A 21,239-nucleotide genomic window follows, 5' to 3' on the forward strand; every position below is an offset into this window, starting at 1 on the left:
GCCAGGAGGAGAATGCCTGGATTGTATGTTTAACATTTCAAGAAACTGCCACTGTTCTCCAAAGTAGCTACACCATCTTACACTCCTGCCAGCGGTGTATGGGAGTTCCGGTGGCTCCACACGTTACCAGCTCGGGTGCTGGGGCTCTCCAAGTACGGAGAGGCCAAACTCGAAGTTCCAGACAAGGCTGTTACTGGGGTTTCCGTAGGAGCTCAAGGGAGACAGCACAAAGGGAAGGTTCCCTCAGGCCGGCTCTCTGAACAAAGGCCAAGGAAAGCCTGTAGAGGCTGAGGCGGGAAAGGAGCGCCTGGAACAGGTAAAGGCGCACCCGCGGGGGTGGGGGGGGGAGGAATGCAGAAAGCGGGGCGCCCAGGCGCACTGGACAGGACGTGCTTCGTCATGCATCGCCCGTCTCACTGGCATGTTAAGTCTCCAGCCAGGGAGTGATTTTTAGTACTATGATGAGGGGGGGAAGTCGGTGAAAGGTCAGCGCTGGGGCCCACCTTAGTGCAGACTGGTTTGCTTCAGTCTTCCCCAGTCTCAGTGGTGGAGTTCCTCCTCTGGTGAGCAGCCGGCATCCACGTTCCTGCAGGATTCGCACAGGTACTCAGCCATCACGGACGCTGGAGGGACGCCTGGGTGCCTCAGTCTGTTAAGCATCTGCCTTCAGCTCCCATCTGATCCCAGGGTCATCAGATCAGGGCCCACATCCGGCTCTTTGCTCAGTGAAGAGCCCGCTTCTCCCTGCCCCTCCCCCTCCCCCTGCGTGCCCGCCGGCACACACTCTCTCTGACAAATAAATAAATAAAATCCTTTAAAAAAAATAAATAAGAGGAACACTGGACTTCCGCTGTCTGGGTTGAGGGCATTGGAGTCCTCTCCCTTGCTCTGTCTCAATTTGAGCTATTCTAGTCCCCTTGACCTTTCCTTATGAATTTTAAAATCAACTTCTCAGTTTCTACCAAAAAAAAGAAAAAAAGGCCAAGCCTTCTGAGATTTTTACTGAAATTGCACTGAATCTGTAAACCAGTTTGGGGAGAAGTGACATTTTAGCCCGACCGAGAGTATTCTAGCCCAGGGACACAGCATCTCTCTCCACAAACAGTAATGTTCTATGGTTCTCAGTATACTTTCCCTCATAAACCTTGTGTCTCTTAGTGTTTTAAGTCATGTTAATGTATTACCTATTAAAAATCGAATTAGGAAATTCAAGTCTAAAATAAAGCTGTGCCTCGGGTGTTAGAAATCATTTGGCATGGCTGTTGTATCCACCCCAGGCCCCAGGAGCCCAGTCCACATGAGGCTGATCCTTCACGGGAGAGCCTCCCCCACCACTCTCTGTGGGGCTGTCTCCCTCTCTCTTCCCGCGGGAACCCCTCTTTCTAGCTCCCAAGGCAATCTCTTCCTCCTCTCTCAGGCCTGGCTGTGATGTAAGAACCGAAGTGTATATTCTCATTTATTTTATTCATTGAGAAGATGATCAGGCTCCTTATTCTTTGTGAAATATGAGTGTCTTACTAAAAATTAAAAATGTATAAATGGGAGGTTTTCTAGTTCACCTTTTTAAAAAAAAATCATAAATTGAGTGGCTTTTTATATGTGTGTGGCCCTCACATAGCTCTCCCCTTCCTGCCCTTTGTCCTTAGCGGACTCCTTAATCAGGAAAAAAAAAAAAAACCCACTGAAAACCAAGAAGCTTCTCAAATAATTTTGCTCCCTTCTTCCTCTTCTTGGTGAAAGGGAGTTGAAGGAGAACAGAGTGGTTTCTGCATGCTGTGCTTCTGCCTTCCAGTGCCGGGGAAATCACACAAATCTGGAACACAGCAATTCATTAACCTCAGGAAAAAACTGTCTGCGGTAATAAACCTCAGGAAGTGCTTTTTCTGAGAAGCCAGGGGTGGGGTCGGGAAAGAGTGGGGGAGGAGGCGGCAGGCCAGAGAGCGACAGCGCCAGGCATGGTGACCATCCATCTATTTCATGACCACGGAGACAGGAAAGAAGTGCTGACCATCCCCCCAGCCTGTGGCTGCAGCTCAGTAACCTTGGCGAGTCCATGAGCAGGACTAAGCCCCGTTCGCTGAATTTGGAAGTCACCGCAGTGGAAGACTAAGCCTGGGCTTCCAGTCCATTCTCTGCAGTTTAACAAGCTTCCGTGTTTTAAGGTTTGCTTTCCTTGCCTGTAAAATGCGGATAATACGCCCATTCTACCCATTTCACAGGCTTGTTATGAAGATCAAAGGAGAGTTAGCATTGGAAAGCACAGGTAACCAGCAGGGCACAATAAGAACAGAACAACAATGGGGGCTTCAGCTCAGGGCGTGGTCCTGGCGTTATGGGATCAAGCCCCACATCGGGCTCCTCCGCTATGAGCCTGCTTCTTCCTCTCCCACTCCCCCTGCTTGTGTTCCCTCTCTCGCTATCTGTCTCTATCTCTGTCAAATAAATAAATAAAATCTTTAAAAAAAAAAAAAAGAACAGAACAACAATGGTTAGAGGTCTGGTTTGGGCCCCAGCTTTAGCAACTCATCTCGACTTAACTTAATAAGCTCAAGGGGAGGGACCCAAAGGCCCTAATTCAATGCCCACCCAGGTGCTGTCCTCACAACCCCAGCTGCCTCACAGAGATGGGTAGCAAGGCAAAAGGGAGGCAGGGGAAATCTTGTGGGGTGGGGGTGGGGGGAGGAGATGATCAGTGCTGTTTCATCCCCTGCTGGAGGCCCCCCTCCAGTGACAGGGCATAAGATTGTATTTTAACTCATGGCTGTAGGCATTTTTGTCTTCAGGGGAACCTCCCTCCATGAAAAAAAAAATTAATTATATTTTACAACTGCATTGGTATAAGCAAGAATGTATTAGAGCTACAGTCATATTAAAACATTTCTTTGACCTAAAGTTCTTTTTTATTCTTCTGATTACAAAATAACTTTCTTCATGAGCCCCTAAAAGTATCGTGGACCCTGGCACTATGCTTCTGGGGCCTAGTGGACAAGTGGGCCCTGATACCAATCAGCCACACAAAAGCCTAAGGGGCCAAGGAGCCTGTTGTGAGTTGCCCAGGGACTGGCCTGGGAATGTGGCCAAGAGCACCATCATGACTCAGGTGCCAAAATGAAAACACTCCACAGGTATTTGTGCATTCTGTTTCCCAAAGCGCAACCAACAAAAGAAAAATAGATGAATTGGACTTCATTGAAATTACAAACTTCTGTGGCAAATGACACCTTTGAGAAATGGAAAGGCAATTCACAGAATGGGAGGAAATATTTGGAAATCATCTATCTGATGAGGATCCAGGATATATAAAGAGCTCTTATGACTCAACAACAAAAAGACAACCAGTTAAAAAAAAAATAGGCAAAGGACTTGAATAAATATTTGGCCAATAAGCACATGAAAAGATGCTCAACTTCATTAGTCATTTGGGTTTTGTAAATCAAAACCACAATGAAATATTACTTCATACCAGTAGAATAACTATCATTAAAAAAACAGACTATTATAAGTGTTGGTGACCATATGGAGAAGCTGGAACCCTCATACATGGCCGGTGGGATTGCAAAATGATGCAGCCACTTTGGAAAGCAGTCCAGCAATTCCTCGAAAGGTTAAAAATAGAATTGCCATGTGACCCAGCAGCAATTCCATTCTTAGGTATAGACCCAAAGGAAATGAAAACATGTTTACACACTTATATGCAAATGTTTATAGCAGCATTTTAAACAATATCCAAAAAGTAGAAGGAATGCAAGTGTCTACCAACTGATGAGTGGATAAACAAAAGTGGTATATCCATACAATAGAATATTATTTGGCAGAAAAAGAATGAAGTATGGATGAAACTTGCTACCGTATGGATGAACCTTGAAAATGTCATGCTAAGTGAAAGAAGTATGAAAGGCCACATATTATATGGTTCTATATATATATATGAAATGCCCCCAATAGGCAAATCTTTAGAGACAGAAGTAGATGAGTAGTTTCCGAGGGCTAGGGGAGTTGGAGCAAATAAGAGTGACTGCTAATGGGTAGGGAGTTTCTTTGTAGGGGTGCTTAAAAACTTTCAGAAGTTGGGGAGCCTGGGTGGTGCAGTCCGTTGAGCATCTGACCCCTGGTTTCAGCTCAGGTCATGATCTCAGGGTGGTGAGATCAAGGTGCGTGTCTGGCTCCATGCTCAGCAGGGAGTCTGCTTAAGAGTCTCTCTCCCGGGGCGCCTGGGTGGCTCTGTCATTAAGTGTCTGCCTTCGGCTCAGGGTGTGATCCCAGGGTCCTGGGATCAAGGCCTGCATTGAGCTCCCTGCTCCGCTAGGAGCCTGCTTCTTCCTCTCCCACTCCCCCTGCTTGTGTTCCCTCTCTCCCTGGCTGTCTTTCTCTCCATCAAATAAATAAAATCTTAAAAAAAAAAAAAGAGTCTCTCTCCTCCTCTTCCCCTGCCCCTCCCACTTGTGCATGATCTCTCTCTCTCAAATAAGTAAATAAATCTTTTTTTAAAAAGCATTGGAAAAAAAGTTCTAAAAATTGGTGTGATGATAGTTGCACAATTCTGTCAGTAGACTAAAGACCACTGAATTGTGCACTTTAAATAGTTGAATGGTACAGTGTGTGAAATACGTCTCCATAAAGGTGTTATTTTAAAAACCCTAGGAGGCTGGTGTTTTAGTTTCTTGTGGCTACTGTAACAAATCCCCACAAACTTGGGCGCTTTAGACAACACAGACTTATTCTCTCACAGTTCTGGAGGGCAGAAATACAAAATCAGTACCACTGGGCCAAAACCAAGGTGTCCTCAGGACCACACTCCCTCCAGAGGCCCCAGCTCCAGCCTCTCCAGCTTCTGGGGGGCTGCTGGCAATCGTGGCCATGGCCGCATCACACCCATCTGCAAGGCCGGCATCTTCAAAGGTCTCTCTGTTTCATCTTCTCATTGCCTATCCCCTGTATGTCAAATCTCCCTCTGCCTCTGTCTTTTAAGGACACTTGTGATGGCATTTAGGGCCCACCCAGATAATTCAGGATAATCTCTCCATCTCAAGATCTCTGTCTGATCACATTTGCAAAGGCCTTTTTTTTCCATATTAGGTAACATTCACAGGTTCCAGGGATTAGGACCTGATATCTGTGGGGGCCACTATCAGCCCTCTACATGTGGGGTCAGGATTCCTGTCAGGGATGGGGAAACGGAGGCAGAAGTTTCTCAGGGTCACATCTACCAGGCTGTGTCTGTCTGTCTGGCTTGCTCTGAGGCCTCCAGTCACTGACCTTGAAGAATACTTCCCTGATAGAAAACTCAGATCCAGCCTCTGACCTGACACACATGAGTCACGAGACTAGGACCAGCTTCCCAGGTGTGTAATCTGGGCAGTCACACAGGGCCTGTGCTCAGAAGAGGCTCTCCGCTCAGCGGAGCCTGCTTCTCCTTCTGCTTGCCACTCCCCCTGCTTGTGGGCTCTCTCTCTCTCCCACTCTCTGTCAAATAAATAAAATCTTTTTAGAAAAAAATTTAAAACATTACCAACCAGAGTGGTTCTTAGTCCAATATATGTGTTGTTTCGTCCCTTTTCATGGGGTCAGCAGAAGTGTATGTCAACTTCTTACAATGAGCAACTCTCACCTCAGCTGAAACAAGCTGTCTGGTTGGGGAGCTGCGGAGAAAGCGGGACCTGGGAGCCCGTGAGCTGTGGGTGCTCTCTCCTCGGTTCCCAACCAATCCTTCCATCTCCCAGCCAATCCCTCCATCACCTGCTTTAAAAGGAGATAATGGCTCCAGCCTCAGAGGCTTCTCCTCCTCCGCACTTTTTTTGGCCAGGCAGGTTGATGCTATTTCTGGGCTGGGCCTCCAAGTGTTGGAAGCGTGGGAGCAACCTGGATCCCTTCTTGTATCTCGTCTGAAACCCCAAAAGTGTCCTGACTTTAAAAGTTGGAGACAGGGAATCCCAAAACCACAGATCCCAGGGGCCTTGATATCTACCCTCTACAAAACTCCAGCAGATTATTTATTAGGTATGTAAAAACTTCCTGGTGTGTCTAAGCATCCCCTAAAATCTTCTCCTAGCAAGTGATGTTGGCTTACACGGTGTGCAGAACCCCCATAAAGGCTGTTGAAACAAACAAACAAAATTATGGAAGGAGCCCAGACCTCTGCTGTTGGGAGTTTAGGGTCAGGTGGAGAACGGGGTCCTGACAGAGCTGCCCTTAAGGGTCACGCCCAGGAAAGGCCAGGCCAGGTGTTAAGGACTAGACACTGCCTGGGTCATGAAGTAGGGAGTAGAGGAGGACTGCTCAGTGCAGGGACTGAGGGCAGGGGTGCCTAGCACCCAACAGACAGGTACAGATCAGAACAGAACTCTCCCAGGTGTTGGCAGAGGGCACCTGCAGCTTCCAGGCAGTAGGTGGAAATGACCAGAAACCAGCGGGATCTTCTAAAAATAAGTCAGGATGAGTTAACCTGGTTTTTTTGTTGTCAGGGTTACTAGACTTGTTGAAACAGTAATATACTGCAGGTATAGGGTTTCTGAATTTCAGCAAGACATCTGACCAGGTCTGTCCTCGAGTCCTCATGGAGAAGCGTGTGATATCTGCAGTGTATGGGACAATTAAATCAAAAGAGCTTTGACCAAGGGCAATTCAAAGGGCATCTCTAATGGAGTGGAGATGCCACTCGGTCCTCCTCCCGCTGCTGGTCATTTTTATGGCTGGCTCACACCCGACTCTCGAGAGCATGCTGAGTGGATGACACAGCACTGGGAGAGATAGCTAAGAGGCCAACCGACAGACTCAGCAGTCAAAAGGGTGTCACTGGGAGGGAGCGACGGGCCAAGCGATGGTCCATCATAGAAAGTTAAGCTCCTGATCTTAGTTCCCAGAGACCACTTCTCCACACGAATATTCTGTTTTGCTGACTGAAGTATGTGACTAAGTTAACTGAATTTTATTTTCTTTCTAAGTTAATGACAATTTTTGGTTTCATGCTGAATAACTAAAATAAAAAATTAATTTTAATGTAAAAAGAAAAAACAAAAAAGCAGACCGTTTACAAACACAGGATGAGGGAGATGTCGATTAACGGTACAATGTGTGGGAAAGACTGATGAGTTGGAAGGGGCCTGGCCACCATCATCGCAGGCCACATGAACGGAGGTAAGGAGTTCAGAAGAGGAGAGGAGACAGCCCTGCATGTTGTCATGCAAGCTCAGTTATGTGGGCGATACCCAGACACAAGTAGACACGTGACAAAAATGCTAAGGCAGGAGCTTCACACCACATCCTGAGAGGAGCATTTGAAGGAAGTGGGAATGTTAAGATTAAGAAAGATCTGGGGAGCATCTGATAATTATCTTTAAATAATTGCATTGTTTTTATGTGAAAGAGAAATTAGACTTTTTTTCTGCCTCCAGGTAGAAATTACAGGGAAGTGTATTTCAGTTAGAACCGTGCAAACAGCCAGTGAGGACAAGTTTCACGAAGGTTTTTAAAGACAGCTGAGAGAGGGGAAAACATTTCTAGATGGCTGCGGAGACTCCCCTGGGCCGATGTTGGGCAAATCCAGCCTCCAGCAAGGGGCAAGTGTTAATGCCAGTTCCTGAGGACTCCGGCAGCCACGTAGGCCACTCCTCCTCTCTCTAGGGAGAGATTGTGCCTGCCGAACACCTCTTCATCTTACCGATAAATACACCGCTAAGAAGGCAAATATTTGTCAAAACAAACGCGATGGGTCAGAGCAGTGTTCCTACTGATTGCCAGGATTAAAGACAGAAGAAAAGGAAAGAAGAAAGTTGTTATCGCAAGGTGGTCAAGGGTCCTCTGTTGCTTGTGGGCTGGGATCACAGTTCTGGCTTGATGCTAGAAAGGACCATGACGTTGTTCATGGAGCTCGGGGATGACCAGCCAGACAGCAAGAAAATGCATGTGTCCTGTTGTGGAAACTTGAGCAGATCAGTCTGACCACTCGAACAGCAAGCACGACAGGAACCAAAACAAAAAGGAAACCAAATGTAGCCAAAGAGCTCTCGGTCTTCATTCCCTGGAGGTTGTGGGGGAGGCAGAATAACAAAGGCCCCAGATGAGACACACAGAACTGAGGAAGAAAGGAGCCCATCTGGGAGTGAGGGACACAGAGCAAGTGGCTGACTTTGGAAGCGCTGGCCTGGACTTGATTTTGAGGGAGAGACCTCCGTACTGGGATTTTCTCTGCGAAGTGAGATACAATTCTCCCCTCAAAGTCCCCTTCAAACAACCTTCAGTGAAGCCCTGCATTATTTTAAGTAGATTTGGAGAGAGGGGTTCCTGCTAAAATGTACAGAGCATTTAGCAGGTCTCATCGACTGTCTCACTGGATCCTGTGACTCAGAGGCCAGTAATAACCTCATGTTATAGGAGAAAAACGAGACTCTCAGAGAGGTTAGTACACTTGCCCAAGATCCCACAGCGAGTTTAAGTGGTAAAGCCTGTTGGAATATCGGGTGCCTGACTGTAAGGCCTGAACTCCTTGCACAAACACCTCTAGAGGAAAAACATTTCAGGGTTTCTTGAAATGCCCCCCCAATAGGAAACTCTTTGGTTTTGAACAAAGACCAAAGGGGTCAAAGTCTGAAAAAGGTGAAAAACGCAGAGTATGAAGTATTTATTCACCAAGGTTATTCTAGGATGTAATCCTTCAATTTGTTCTATACAACTGTCTTCATGTTTCCTGTTTCTTTATAGCTTCATTACCTGATTAAACAAAATTAAAATAAATAGATACATACAAATAAAAAAAGGCAGCCAAGTTGGAAAATGAGAATATGCACAGGAAACAGTGCTTCTAGACAGACATGAGATTCATGTGATTTAGGACCAAGCTGGGAGCCTGTATAAACATTTCTAATATTGAGAATGTGAGGACACATGTGGCTTTCCAAATGGATCCCCCATAAACCTCAAGGATCTGCTTTAATTCGAGCTGTTTAAAAAGTCACCAGTTGCCCGGAGAAATAAAAAGCATGTGTTCACACAAAAATCTGCACGTGGATGTTCACAGCAGCTTTATTTGTAATTCCAGTTTTCCCAGAAAAGCTGGGATCAGTCCAGATGTCCTTCAGTGGGTGAAGGGTTAGACAAATGGTGGTACATCCATACCATGGAATATTCCTCAGCAATAAAAAGAAACAAACTGAAGGCGTGTGGGTGGCTCAGCTGGTTAAGCGGCCAGCTCTGGATTTCAGCTCAGGTCATGATCCCGGGGTCCTGGGATGGAGCCTTGCGTCTGACTCTGCACTCGGTGGGGAGTTTGCTTGAGGGTTCTCTCTCTCCCTCTGCCCCTCCCCCCACCCTGTGTGTGAACTCGCTCCCTTGCTGTCTCTCTAAAATAAATAAATAAATAAATCTTTTTTAAAAAAGGAACAAACTGGGGCGCCTGGGTGGCACAGCGGTTAAGCGTCTGCCTTCAGCTCAGGGCGTGATCCTGGCGTTATGGGATCGAGCCCCACATCAGGCTCCTCCGCTATGAGCCTGCTTCTTCCTCTCCCACTCTTCCCTGCTTGTGTTCCCTCTCTCGCTGGCTGTCTCTCTCTCTGTCAAATAAATAAATAAAATCTTTAAAAAAAAAAAAAAAGGAACAAACTATTTGCAACAAATTGAATGAATCTCCAGGAAAATATGCTGAGCAAAAAAAGCCAATCCCCCCAAATATGATCCTATTTCCCTAACATTTTTAAAGTAACAACATTTTATAAATGGAGGACAGATTCAAGGTTTCCAGGAATGGGGAATGCGGACTGGGAAGGAAGTGGGTACAGCTATGAAAGGTTAATAGGTGGGATTCCCTGCTGTGCCAGAACTGTATGTGGACTGTGGCCGCAGACACGTGAACCCACGGACGTGTTGAAGCTGCACACACACAGACACAAAGTCCAGGTAAAAATGGGGAGAATAAATAGGATCGTGGGTTGTATCGATGCCAGTGTCCTGGTTGTGCTATTATACTACAGTTTTGCAAAATGGAAACCAGGCAAAATGCACAGGGATTACTCTATATTGTTACAAATGATGTGAATCTACTGTTATATCAATCAAAATCTCTGTTTTTTAAAAAATGGACCAGGTCCCCGTCCCGAAGGATTCAAGCTCTGGTTGACTGCTCTGACGCAGTCATTGGGGGATGACTGCATTCGGTGATACCCTCTGGCCTCCAACTCTCCAATTCTCCTGAGGTCTTACCGGGAGTGACACCCTTCAAGGTGGTGTGGGGGGAGTCCTTCGCTCGAAAGTCCTCTCTTTCTGCTGGTCCCACAGGCACAGAGTGAATCAGGGAGAATCAGAATGCCCTCCTCAAAGAGGCTCATTCTCTTGTTCCAAGAGGTGATCTGAGCTGTTCTGAAGGCATTTGGCAAGACCACGTCTGTCACCATCTGCTTCTCCCTAATGCTGGGGCTCCCCTGGGACCTAGAGGCTCAGGCCACTCCACTGACAGAAACAAAACAGAATTTTCACACTGCTACTTAGAACCTGGAACCTGGAAAAAAAAAACTTGGAAACAAGGAGCAAACATGCTCCAAGTAAAGGGACATTCTAGGTGGAAAGTGAACAAAACATTTTGAGACCTGGGAAAGATCTTGGATGTTCAAGGAGGTAAAGGAGGGTTTTTTGAACATTATTCTACAGATGCATTGAAATGCCCCAGCTCCTCAGGGAACATTTTCCTCCCAGATAATTTCATGTTCAGTTGCACCAGAAAATTATCCCCATATGGACCTCTAGAACAGTGAGCTGGAAAAATGTGAGGTGTCCTTAGTCCCCTCTTCCCCCATAGGATGAGGCCAGAGAGCCACCCCTTCGGCTGGCTTACAGAGACAGTCCCTGAGGTTGGCTGTGACTTACCCGTGCAGCCAGAGAGGGGCTTGCTGAGCCTGGCAGTGTCTCAAGACTTCCTGGCCAGGGAGCTTCCTTCACTGTCTCTGGGATCCCCACTCACCATTTGCCCTGTGTCCTCACATCCAGGACCTGGCACAGTGTTTGTGATGGCAGGCCCAGGTGCTCTGACCCAGGCACTGGCTTCTAAAGAGTGGCCGGAGTGTTGGGCCAACCCCAGCAGAGCCAGCGCTCACGAGGCCCCAGCTGACAACCCCCGAAACTCCCATGAATGTGGAAGTGACATGATGACGACACAGTGTATCTGCCCCCTGCATGCCAATCCTGGGGCATTTGCATCTCCCCTCTCCCCTATCCACCTCTGCCCTCCATCGGCAAGCCGTACCCTTGGAGGAACAGATTTCTCTTGTGGTTTCCACAAGCGGTGGGCTCTGCCCTGCCCCTGTAAAAGGCTTTGCCCACACAAAGGGACTTGGAGTTGAAGTCTTTGGCCCCCTCACACAATACTACCTATGACTGCCTGAAAAAATCCATTTTTAAAACTTTCCTAGCTCGGAAAGCTGAAGGAAGGGGAAAAGCTGGGCCCCAGTTCAGCCCCGGAGGCTGCATTGTTCTCTGGCCGCTGCTTACCCAGAAGGCTCCCCCAGCCCCTGGGGAATCAAATGAGATTGTTTTTCCCAAAATCCAGCTCTTCAGGTGTGAGCTGCAGTTCTTGGACAACAGTTACTGTGGCATTGCTGCAACAGGAAAGAGGAAGGAACTTCTGAACCGTGAGCCGTGGCATCAACAATGTGCGCCCCCAACCAGCCTCAGCAAAGAGGAAAAGAGCTCAGTTTCCATAGTGATAAATCACAAGGAAGCATGTGAGGGATAGTCGGCAGGAGGATTTTTCCCTTCCTCTGGTTCCTTGCAAACACATTCCCAACTCTGGAGTTGGTTAGATGCCTGACACCTCCCCAACCTGAGCCTCCAGAACCACACAGGTAGAGGAAGACAGAGGAGGCTTCTGCCAGATGGAAAGTCACACCGGAAGTCCTCTGTTCCCGAGAGCCCTGGGGAAGGGGTCTGGGCTCTTCTTAAGGGCCTACATGGGGCATAGGTGTGCAGACTACCCAGCAGGCCCAGCACTACACCACACCTGGGTGGCCCTGCGCCATCTTGAGAGTTGCCATAGGTTTGTTTTCCTGGGGCTCAGGACCTGGAGAGGCAAGACCTCAAGGTCAAAACACCACAATGCAAACCAGGGAGTTTGGAGCAGGCCTCGGCTTGCTGAGTGCTCCCAACACTGAAATCGCCCCCACATGACCCCTTGCTAATCGCTGTCCATCAAGTCAATCCTTACCGGCTGGGAGGGCTACAGATATGAGTACGTAGCACTTCCCTCTGAAGGAGGTACCATCCTAAGAAATGCACACCTACCTGCCAACACACACACACACACACCACACACACACACACACACACACACACACACACACGCGCGCGCGCGCGCGCGCGCTTGCGCAGCATCAGCATGAAAAACAAAGAAAAATTCCTGCTCCGTCCCTTCTACGGGAAAGAAGCTTTTTCACTTCCTCCAATAAAATGAACTTTCCTATTTGTGGAATTTGCTTGCAGAATTGCATTTTCTCATCAATGATAGAATATTACCTTTTTAGAATTAGCAGAGTGGCACTCTTCGTGGTAAACACAAAACCACCTGCTGGGAGGTGTGGCTTCAAGCCATCCAGGTACCAAATTCTGACCCACTGTCAAAATTCTGATAATCTGTTCATTAAATGCGCCCCATCTGAGATCTGCAAACCAAGTCTTTTCTTGAATAGGACTTCTTAACATTCCACTCCGTACTCTTTTCTTTCGTGGTACCATTTCAGTCCCAGAGGATTTCACAAAACTGCCCCCAAACAGTGAGGCAGTGGCAATTGGTAAACCCAAGGATCCTGTTCCTTAGCTCACCAACTATATAAACAGGGTGATAGGCATTTTGAATAGGGGAGGGAGGCTCTCATGAGCATTCTCATTGTTAGCCCAAAGGTCAACGTAGACCAAGGGTTCCCAGCTTGGAAGTTCTCAGGGTGAGTGGCTAAGTGGTTTTTTAGGCACTATGGCTCAGTCCTGTGTCAGCACAGCTACAGTAACTCGCCCACGGTGCCATGGCTGGTCATGGGCCAACCCTAGGACCTTTGTTCTTACCACCTAGTTCAAGTTCCCTCTGCTTTTAGTTGGAGTTATATCAACTTAGCAAGGCTGTCCCTTGTCCATTAGGAACTTTAATCAGTCAAATCCATACACATATACATACAAAATAGAAAAATCATTAACTACTTAGTTAATGCCATTTTGGGTAAAATTATCCCTATAATGAGATTTGAGAAAAAAAATAATGGGAGGGGTTGTTGACGGTGAAAAGGTAGTAATCCCAGCCTGCTCAGAATTAAGGAAAATTCCAAAGTAGCAAACAGTATTTTGCACTTCTGATAATCAGGGTATCAGTGGTGAATTTTTACAGGACTGGGGGAGAGTAACTAGTTCCCTGTTGTCAGTCTTTACACCCCTTTGACTGTATTTTTCTTCTAATGACTAAATAAATCCCTTTACTAAGCATTCATTTCATTTACCCCAGTGGCTTGAAATAGTAGGGTACTTCTGAAGGGAGATTAAACTTGTTCCTGCCATCCCCAACCCCACTTCATGACTTAAAAGAAAAGCGAGCAGTGATAAAAACAAGTCCTTACAGGCAGAAACAGTTAATGCGGTCCACCAGTCCATTCCCGCCCCTGTCCCCGCCCATTTGAAAGTACAAAAATTTGACAATGGCGCCATCTAATGGAAGATTTGGCTAGATACAAAAATTGTTTCTTTTACTTTGAAATTTAGCGGCAGCAGCTTCTCCTAGGCACCTCTGTATCAGCTTTGGACACCCCCGTCGCTTATTTCACTTTTGGTTGTTATTTCCAGTAAAAACATATCATTGATGTAAAAAAATTATATAAAATATGTAGCGTAAAAATAGTATATAGAGGCGCCTGGCTGACTCAGTTGGAGGAGCACATGGCTCTTGATCTCTGGGTGGTGATTTTGAGCTTCCCCCACCCCGTGGGTTACAGAGATTACTTTAATAAAATTTTTAGAAAATAGTCTATAAAAACATATTTAAAATAAAACGCCCAGACATAGTACTCTATGCATATACAAATAAGTTAAAAAATACATAAACACAAATATGTATATAGATATATGTATGTGCATACATAGTATTATAAATAGGTTAATTTGTTATATATTTCTGCAACGTGCTTTTTTGCACCTTTTGACCATCATGAATATATTTCTATTTATATGGAACTACCTCATTTTAAAAAAATTTTAAGATTTTATTTATTATTTATTTATTTATTTAGAGCAGGGGGAGGGGCAGAGGGAGAGGGAGAGAGAATCTCAAGCAGACTCCATGTGGAGCATGGAGTCTGACGCGGGGCTCAATCTCTCAATCCCGAGAACATGACCTGAGCTGAAATCAAGAGTTGGATGCTCAGCCAGCTGAGACACCCAGGCGCCCCTAGAACTACCTCATTTTTAAAAAATATCTCCAAAAGAATCTCATCATGTATGGGAATTCTTTTCGGGGTAACAAAAATGTTCTAAAGTTAGATTGTGGTGATGGTTGCAGAGCTTTGCGATTATACTAAAAATGAGCTAGCTGCATACTTTTAATTTTATGGTATGTACATCTCAATAAAACTGTTTAATAAAAGAACAAGAATTCAAAAAAAAAACCATTATAAGGAATGCCTGTAATTTAAATAACTAGTTTCCAATCGATGAGCATGTATTTGCAGTTTCTCATGACCAGCAAAACTGCAGGGATGCCCTGTGCCTCTCTTTGCACACTTGCAGATCTGGAGGGCTACTTCTAGGTCTATACGACACAGCTCTGGATGCAGGGATTCTGACGTTAGCTGGTGTGGTAGAAGCCACTTCAAAATTCTCCCAAGAACTATAAAGGTTTTAACACGTGCTAAAGAAAATTTTCTGTTGAGGGTGGCTGTGTTCCCTAGTGATCGTAAGTAGGAGGAGGGAGATGTGGTTTCGTCTTCTCACGACAATCTCCCATAGCTAGGTAGGGCTAGGCATCCTGGTTAGTGTCCCAGATCTACCTCTAACCAGCTGGAGACTTAGCTCTGTCTGTTCCTGAGCAGTTTTTCCCTCTGTGAAATAGAACAGCTCACAAGGTTATCATGCAGAGTGGGGACCTGGCCCATCTCATGCACTGACCGCTGGCATGCTAGATCCTTCCCATTGGTTCTCTCGAGACTCTAAATGTGCAGCAAACTCCTAGAGGCAGGACAGACCCTGGTGCATTCAGTCACACGATGCAATTCCTGAGTGGTGAACCCCACAAGTGGGAGGTCACCAGCCCAGTCCAGGCATGGACACAAAGCTCACTTATTCCTAGCTGTGGACAGATGGAGCAAGGCCCAAGAAGAATCAGGAGGAGGAGGGCAGTTGACCTTGTGAACTGACCCTACCCCCCCTCCAGAATCCCCAGCAGTCCCTTCCCAGAAAGGGGCTAAAGGGTCAGCTGACATCACTCGAGGGCCCAGAGAGGGAGCGGCCTCTTCAGCAGAGCCCAGGTCACCCTGGATACAGAAGAACCAGACAACAGGCAAAATGCCCGGAGCCCCTGCCAGACCCCCCCCCTACAAGGAATCACAAAGCCTCCCTCTCGGGAGGACACCAGTCTGACTTAATCTTAACTTACTCTATCTGCAAAGCCCTCACTTCCAAATAAGCCCATTTTCTAAGGTTCTGGATGGGTATGAAGTCTGGGGGGCACTATTCAATCAAATACAATCCGTGGGAACAAATAGGAGATGAAACGAATCCTGAATTACAGCCCAGAACCTCTGCTATGGGGCCCAAGTCAGAACAGCCCAGAATGTCTTTTTACACTGTACAAGAAAAGTACAAAATCAAGTAAGTGATTTCTATCTCTGCCATGAAAAACAATTTGATTATCATAACAAAAAATGACTAGCACTTAGAGGTTGTGAATAAATGGGGCTCAGAAGTTATATTATGAAAAGCTGAAAATACTAAATATATTTAATCAGAATGGTAATCATATGCAGACAAAGTTCATTGCTCTAAGAAGTCCTACAATCTCAGTGAGCAAAATAATGAAAAGAATACCTTAAATCTGTTTCACACAGATTATCTGAAATAATAAAAATTCTGGAAATTTTCAAATCAAAATTGTACCTATAGAGCAAGTGAGGATATTCACAAAATGCTCAGAATTTTAAAAATAATTCAATGTGTAGTTTTAAATAATTACTTTTAGACATAAAATTAATATCATTTCAAAAAAGAATAAAAAACAGGGGTGTATCATTGTGAGCATAGCAATGGCCCTGCTTGTAAAATGTAACTATCGAAATAAGAAAACTAATTTTGGAAAATTTATAAATTAAGGCAATAAAATTTCCATCATTTTCCCCAAAGCTCCAACTATTTCCATAATATATATTTTTAGATTACTTAAAATGTAAAATTCAAGACTTTGAAAATAGTTTGTTGGTTTTGTTCACCTTTTAAAGGGGAAGGAACTGCAATACTATATCCAAATATTATGGTCCGTGCTTGCAAATACGGTTTCAAGGGTGTTTCATGAAAACCTTACTGGCTTTTTGTACCATGTAGGAGTACTGCAGCAGGATAGAGAGGAAATCTGGTAGATCTAGCCAAGATTTTAGAAGCTGTTTCTAGACCCTTTAGTTTGGTGGTGGTTATGGGCTGTTGAGCAAGCCCGGCTCCCCTCCTGCGGACTGGGTAGAGTGGCTCATCCCCTCTGGAGGACAGCATGTCCAGAGACACCAGGGTGGTTCAATGCACATCCTCCCCACGCCCTCCAGGCCCACGACCAACGACTGAATGATCAGCAGGGGGTGTAAAAACGCAGCTCCCTGTCATAAGGATCAAACCTGGTGATACAACTCAAACCCCATATCTCCCTGTGGGAGCAGGCTTCAGCTGAACCCCTCTCTTTCCTTCATTTCTTCCCTTGTCCTGCCCTACTCCCCAGTCTCCTTCCCTTTTCCTTTTGTCACTCCCTCAATAAGTCACATACTCATGCATCCCATCTCAGGCTCTGTGGCTCAGGAACCCATCCTCGGGCAGGTGGGGGGTATCTAACTCTTTAGAGTCATTTCTGGGTGATGTCATTAAAGATGTGAATCACTTTGATAATGTGTGTGCCCGATGAACTTTGTTTTTACCACCTTTCATCAAATAAACATCAGAGACAGTTAAGTAATTATCTCAAGACTTGGGAATGAAGATGGTAAAAACTGGAAGTTTCTTGGACCTGTGCAGGCTGGTAGTGCCTGCAGCACAAATGGTTTGGGAACTATGGAGTCTTGCATGTTCATGTGAACGGAGATGGCCAAATCTTTGGAAAATGAGACATTGTGGGGGAGCTCTATCCTTAGTGATACTCTAAGCAAGATATTACCTTTAGATTTACAAGATTAATTTGATGAAAGACAAATAGAAGATACTAGAAAACAGGGACACCTGGGTCTCAGTCAGTTAAGCGTCTGCCTTTGGCTCAGGTCATGATCCCAGGGTCCTGGGATTGAGTCCCACATCAGGCTCCCTGCTCAGCGGGGAGCCTGCTTCTCTCTCTGCCTGCCACTCCCCCCTGCTTGTGCTGCTCTCTGTCTCTCTTCTGACAAATAAATAAACAAAATCTTAAAAAAAAAAAAAGTAGAAAACATGGCACACCACTTGTAACAAAACAAAATAAAGCATCAATTCCCAGAGGAAAACTGCATATTTAAAAATAATTATTATATGAAAATGCATTTGCTGTCTGGGGGCAAAAGTGAAAATAAGTGAATTCTACAGTCACTTAAATTTATTGAATCCTGTTACTTTACCAAATGGTATTTGTAAAGTTTTGTGGAAGAATAAATATTATATCAACAGAGTAAATGAAATATAAGATGATAGAAATATCAGATTTAGAAAGATTACAAACATCATTATAAGGGCTGGAACATTTTAAAATTTTCAATTATTATGGCTTATCAGGGGTTGAAGATTTAACACCATGAACAATATTCTTTTTAAAAATTTTTTATTTATAATTTTTTTTTTTTAAGATTTTTTATTTTACTTATGTGACAGAGAGACAGCCAGCAAGAGAGGGAACACAGCAGGGGAGAGGGAGAGGAAGAAGCAGGCTCCCAGCCGAGGAGCCTGACGTGGGACTCAGTCGCTTTAACGACTGCGCTACCCAGGCGCCCCCAAAATTTTTTATTTAAATTCAATTGGTGGGGCACCTGGGTGGCACAGCGGTTAAGCGTCTGCCTTCGGCTCAGGGCGTGATCCCGGCGTTATGGGATCGAGCCCCACATCAGGCTCCTCCGCTATGAGCCTGCTTCTTCCTCTCCCACTCCCCCTGCTTGTGATCCCTCTCTCGCTGGCTGTCTCTATCTCTGTCGAATAAATAAATAAAATCTTAATAAATAAATAAATAAATAAATTCAATTGGTAAACACGTAATGTATTATTAGTTTCAGAGTTAGAGGTCAGCGATTCATCAGTCTTATATAACACCCAGCGCTCATTACATCATGTGCTATCCCTAATGTCCATCACCCAGTTACCCCACACTCCCCACTCCCTTCCAGCAACCCTCAGTTTGTTTCCTATGATTCAGAGTCTCTTTTTGTCTCCCTCTCTGATTTCATCTTTTTATTTTTTCCTCTCTTCCCCTATGATCCTGTTTCTTAAATTCCACATTTGAGCAAAGTCATATGATAACTGCCTTTCTCTGATTGGTTTACTTCACTTAGCATAATATCCTCTAGTTCCATCCATGTCGTTGCAAATGTCAAAATTTCGTTTTTTGATGGCTGAGTAGTATTCCATTGTATGTACATATACCACATCCTCTTTATCCATTCATCTGTCAATGGACGTCCGAGCTTTTTCCATAGTTTGGCTATTGTGGACATTGCTGCTATAAACACTGGGGTGCAGGTGCCCCTGCGGATTACCACATTTGTATCTTAGGGGTAAATCCCTAGTAGTGCAATTGCTATGTCGTAGGGTAGCTCTATTTTCAACTTTTTGAGGAACCTCCATACTGTTTTCCAGAGTGGCTGCACCAGCTTGCATTCAAACCAACAGTGTAAGAGGGCTCCCCTTTCTCTGAATCCCCACCAACATCTGTCATTTCCTGACTTATTAATTTTAGCCATTCTGACTGACTGGTAGTATCTCGTTGTAGTTTTGATTTGTATTTCCCAGATGCCAAGTGATGTTGAACATTTTTTCATGTGTCTGTTGGCCATTTGTATGTCTTCTTTGAAGAAATGTCTACGATGAGCAATATTCTTGATGTGAAGAGAAATTCTCTATTTATTTGAGACTACACATTATCCAATGGCCATCTATTTCAAGGAATTCATTGGAAAAGTTCAAGGTAGTACCCCATATCAAATCATCCCAGACAGTGAGCCCTATAACAAAAGACCGCACCAACCATTTTTAAACATCAACAAAATTTTGGAAATTATGAGAATGCTTTAACAATTTGCATACAAACTTATATCCCTTGTTAAGTAGCTTTAGAGCACGTCTTAGTTTATTTAGAGATAAAACAGGGGTGGTAGTGGGATATATTTTAAATTTTTGATCTGTGTATTGTTATATGTATTTACATTACTCTGTTGGTTGTTTAATTTTTTGTTCATTTTTTTCCCTGTGGGTTTTGTTTTGTTTTGTTTTGAGGTTGTTAAATATTTTTAATACCTCATAGAGATTTTATAAGGATTAAATGAGATTTTCGGTGTAAAGCTCTTAGACAACAGAAAGGAATATACTCACTTTACTATTAGTAAACGTGACAGGTCCATGGATAAACTTTTTCTTTTTCCATTTGAGACTTCACTCTTGATTTATTCTGTAACCCTAGAAAATGATTTTCCTTTTCTGGGGCCTCACTAAAGCACTCTGAGCAACCAGTTTTGCTAACAGCTGTAAGTAACACTTCCTCTGCTGTCATTTTGTCCAAGCTGTGGTCTGCAAGTTTCCTGGCCCAGCTGAGTTTCACATGGGTGAAATGCCCCAGACACATCAGCTTTTCTCAAAGTATCACCCCCTTCCCAGTTCCTCCTGGGCATGAAAGTTCCCAGGAACTAGGCTCACCCCCTCCCCCTCAGGCAAGGATGCATGAGATGTTGGTGGGAAAAGCGTCAAAACAGTAATGCCTGCAAAACCTCCAATTTCCTTTGGCAAAAATTCTGACACGAAGGATCATCCCACCAAAGATTAAATTTGTGAGGTTGTTTCCCGCCCTCTCTTTAGTGGGAGAAATGACCACCGCTATCCCTATATGAAGTCACTGTCAATACTGAGGGTCATGTTTTTTAGAAGAGTAGGAGCCGAAACAGTAACTTTTACTGTCAGAAGGAAATAAAGGCCTTCCAGGCAACTCAGAGTTAGCTCATTATTTGCTTCCAGATGATGGTGGCCAGGTGACAGACCCTGGCTTTGCTCAGTCCCCGATGGTGGCCACGTGTGGGACCTGGAATTACTGACCACCCTAGGATGGGACCTGGGGAGCCCAAGCAAGGAGCACCTGGAGTGAGTGAATACAGGAATCTGGACAATGTCCCAGGAGAACGTGTACCTGGGCAGGGAACCGGCCTCACCACAGAGAGGGCGGCTGTCCACAGGAAAGTGCCAGACCTATAGGGTAGGCCCGACAGTGGCGACAGAAATCACTACCAAAGTGGCCTGGCCAGGTCACAGCTCCCTCCACTTGGGAAGCCCCTCAACACTTCCCACTCCCCACCTCAGACTGGTGACACTGGAATATGGGGTTTTACTCCTGCGTCCAGCTCACAGAGCCAGAAGAATTCTAGATCAAGTAGAAGTGAATCACAGGCTCCTCTGGGTTGTAATGCAGAGACTCTGAGACTGCTGGGGCCCTTCTTATAATTCACAGTCCCAGGTTTGATCCCCAGGAAGTCTGGAGCGGGGCCTAGGAATCAGCATGTAACACAATCGGGCATTTCTGATGCCTCGTTTGTGCGTATCTACTCCAGACCGTCACTACTTGCTTCCCAAGACTAAACCAAACTTCCATCAGATTCCTTTTGATGTAGGCCGAATCCAGAGAGGGCTGATCAGGTGGGTTCTCGCAAAGACAAAATCACGGCCATGTTTTTCCCTCTTCCTCCCACTGACCAGCTTCCCAGGCAGCCAGAGTTAGGGCAACCTACCACATCTCTCTCTTCGTACAAGAACTCATTGGGGAAACATACATTGGTCAAACCAACCAGTCATATCTTTTCAAGCTTGCCCCAGCAACTCCAATTTCT

General features: G+C 45.3%; 1 protein-coding gene across 8 annotated transcripts in view; it reads right to left on the minus strand.

Moving 5' to 3' along the window:
- PECAM1 (platelet and endothelial cell adhesion molecule 1) overlaps positions 1 to 11,100 on the minus strand; it is a 69,903-nt gene extending 58,803 nt beyond the window's left edge. For 2 of the 8 annotated variants that reach the window (XM_034641873.1, XM_019805171.2), the window contains exons 1-2: positions 10,852 to 11,100; positions 504 to 586 (exon numbers count right to left, since the gene is read on the minus strand). The gene's annotated coding sequence lies outside the window, so the exon portion shown is untranslated. Of the gene's footprint in view, positions 1 to 503; positions 606 to 10,191; positions 10,438 to 10,851 lie in introns of those variants that run through there. The other 6 variants (XM_034641875.1, XM_034641874.1, XM_034641869.1 and 3 more) reach the window with 5 other exon arrangements.
- Between the last annotated feature and the right edge of the window lie 10,139 nt (positions 11,101 to 21,239).

Source organism: Ailuropoda melanoleuca, chromosome 13 (genome assembly GCF_002007445.2).
Source record: "Ailuropoda melanoleuca isolate Jingjing chromosome 13, ASM200744v2, whole genome shotgun sequence".
In the NCBI taxonomy this organism is placed as follows: Eukaryota; Metazoa; Chordata; class Mammalia; order Carnivora; family Ursidae; genus Ailuropoda; species Ailuropoda melanoleuca.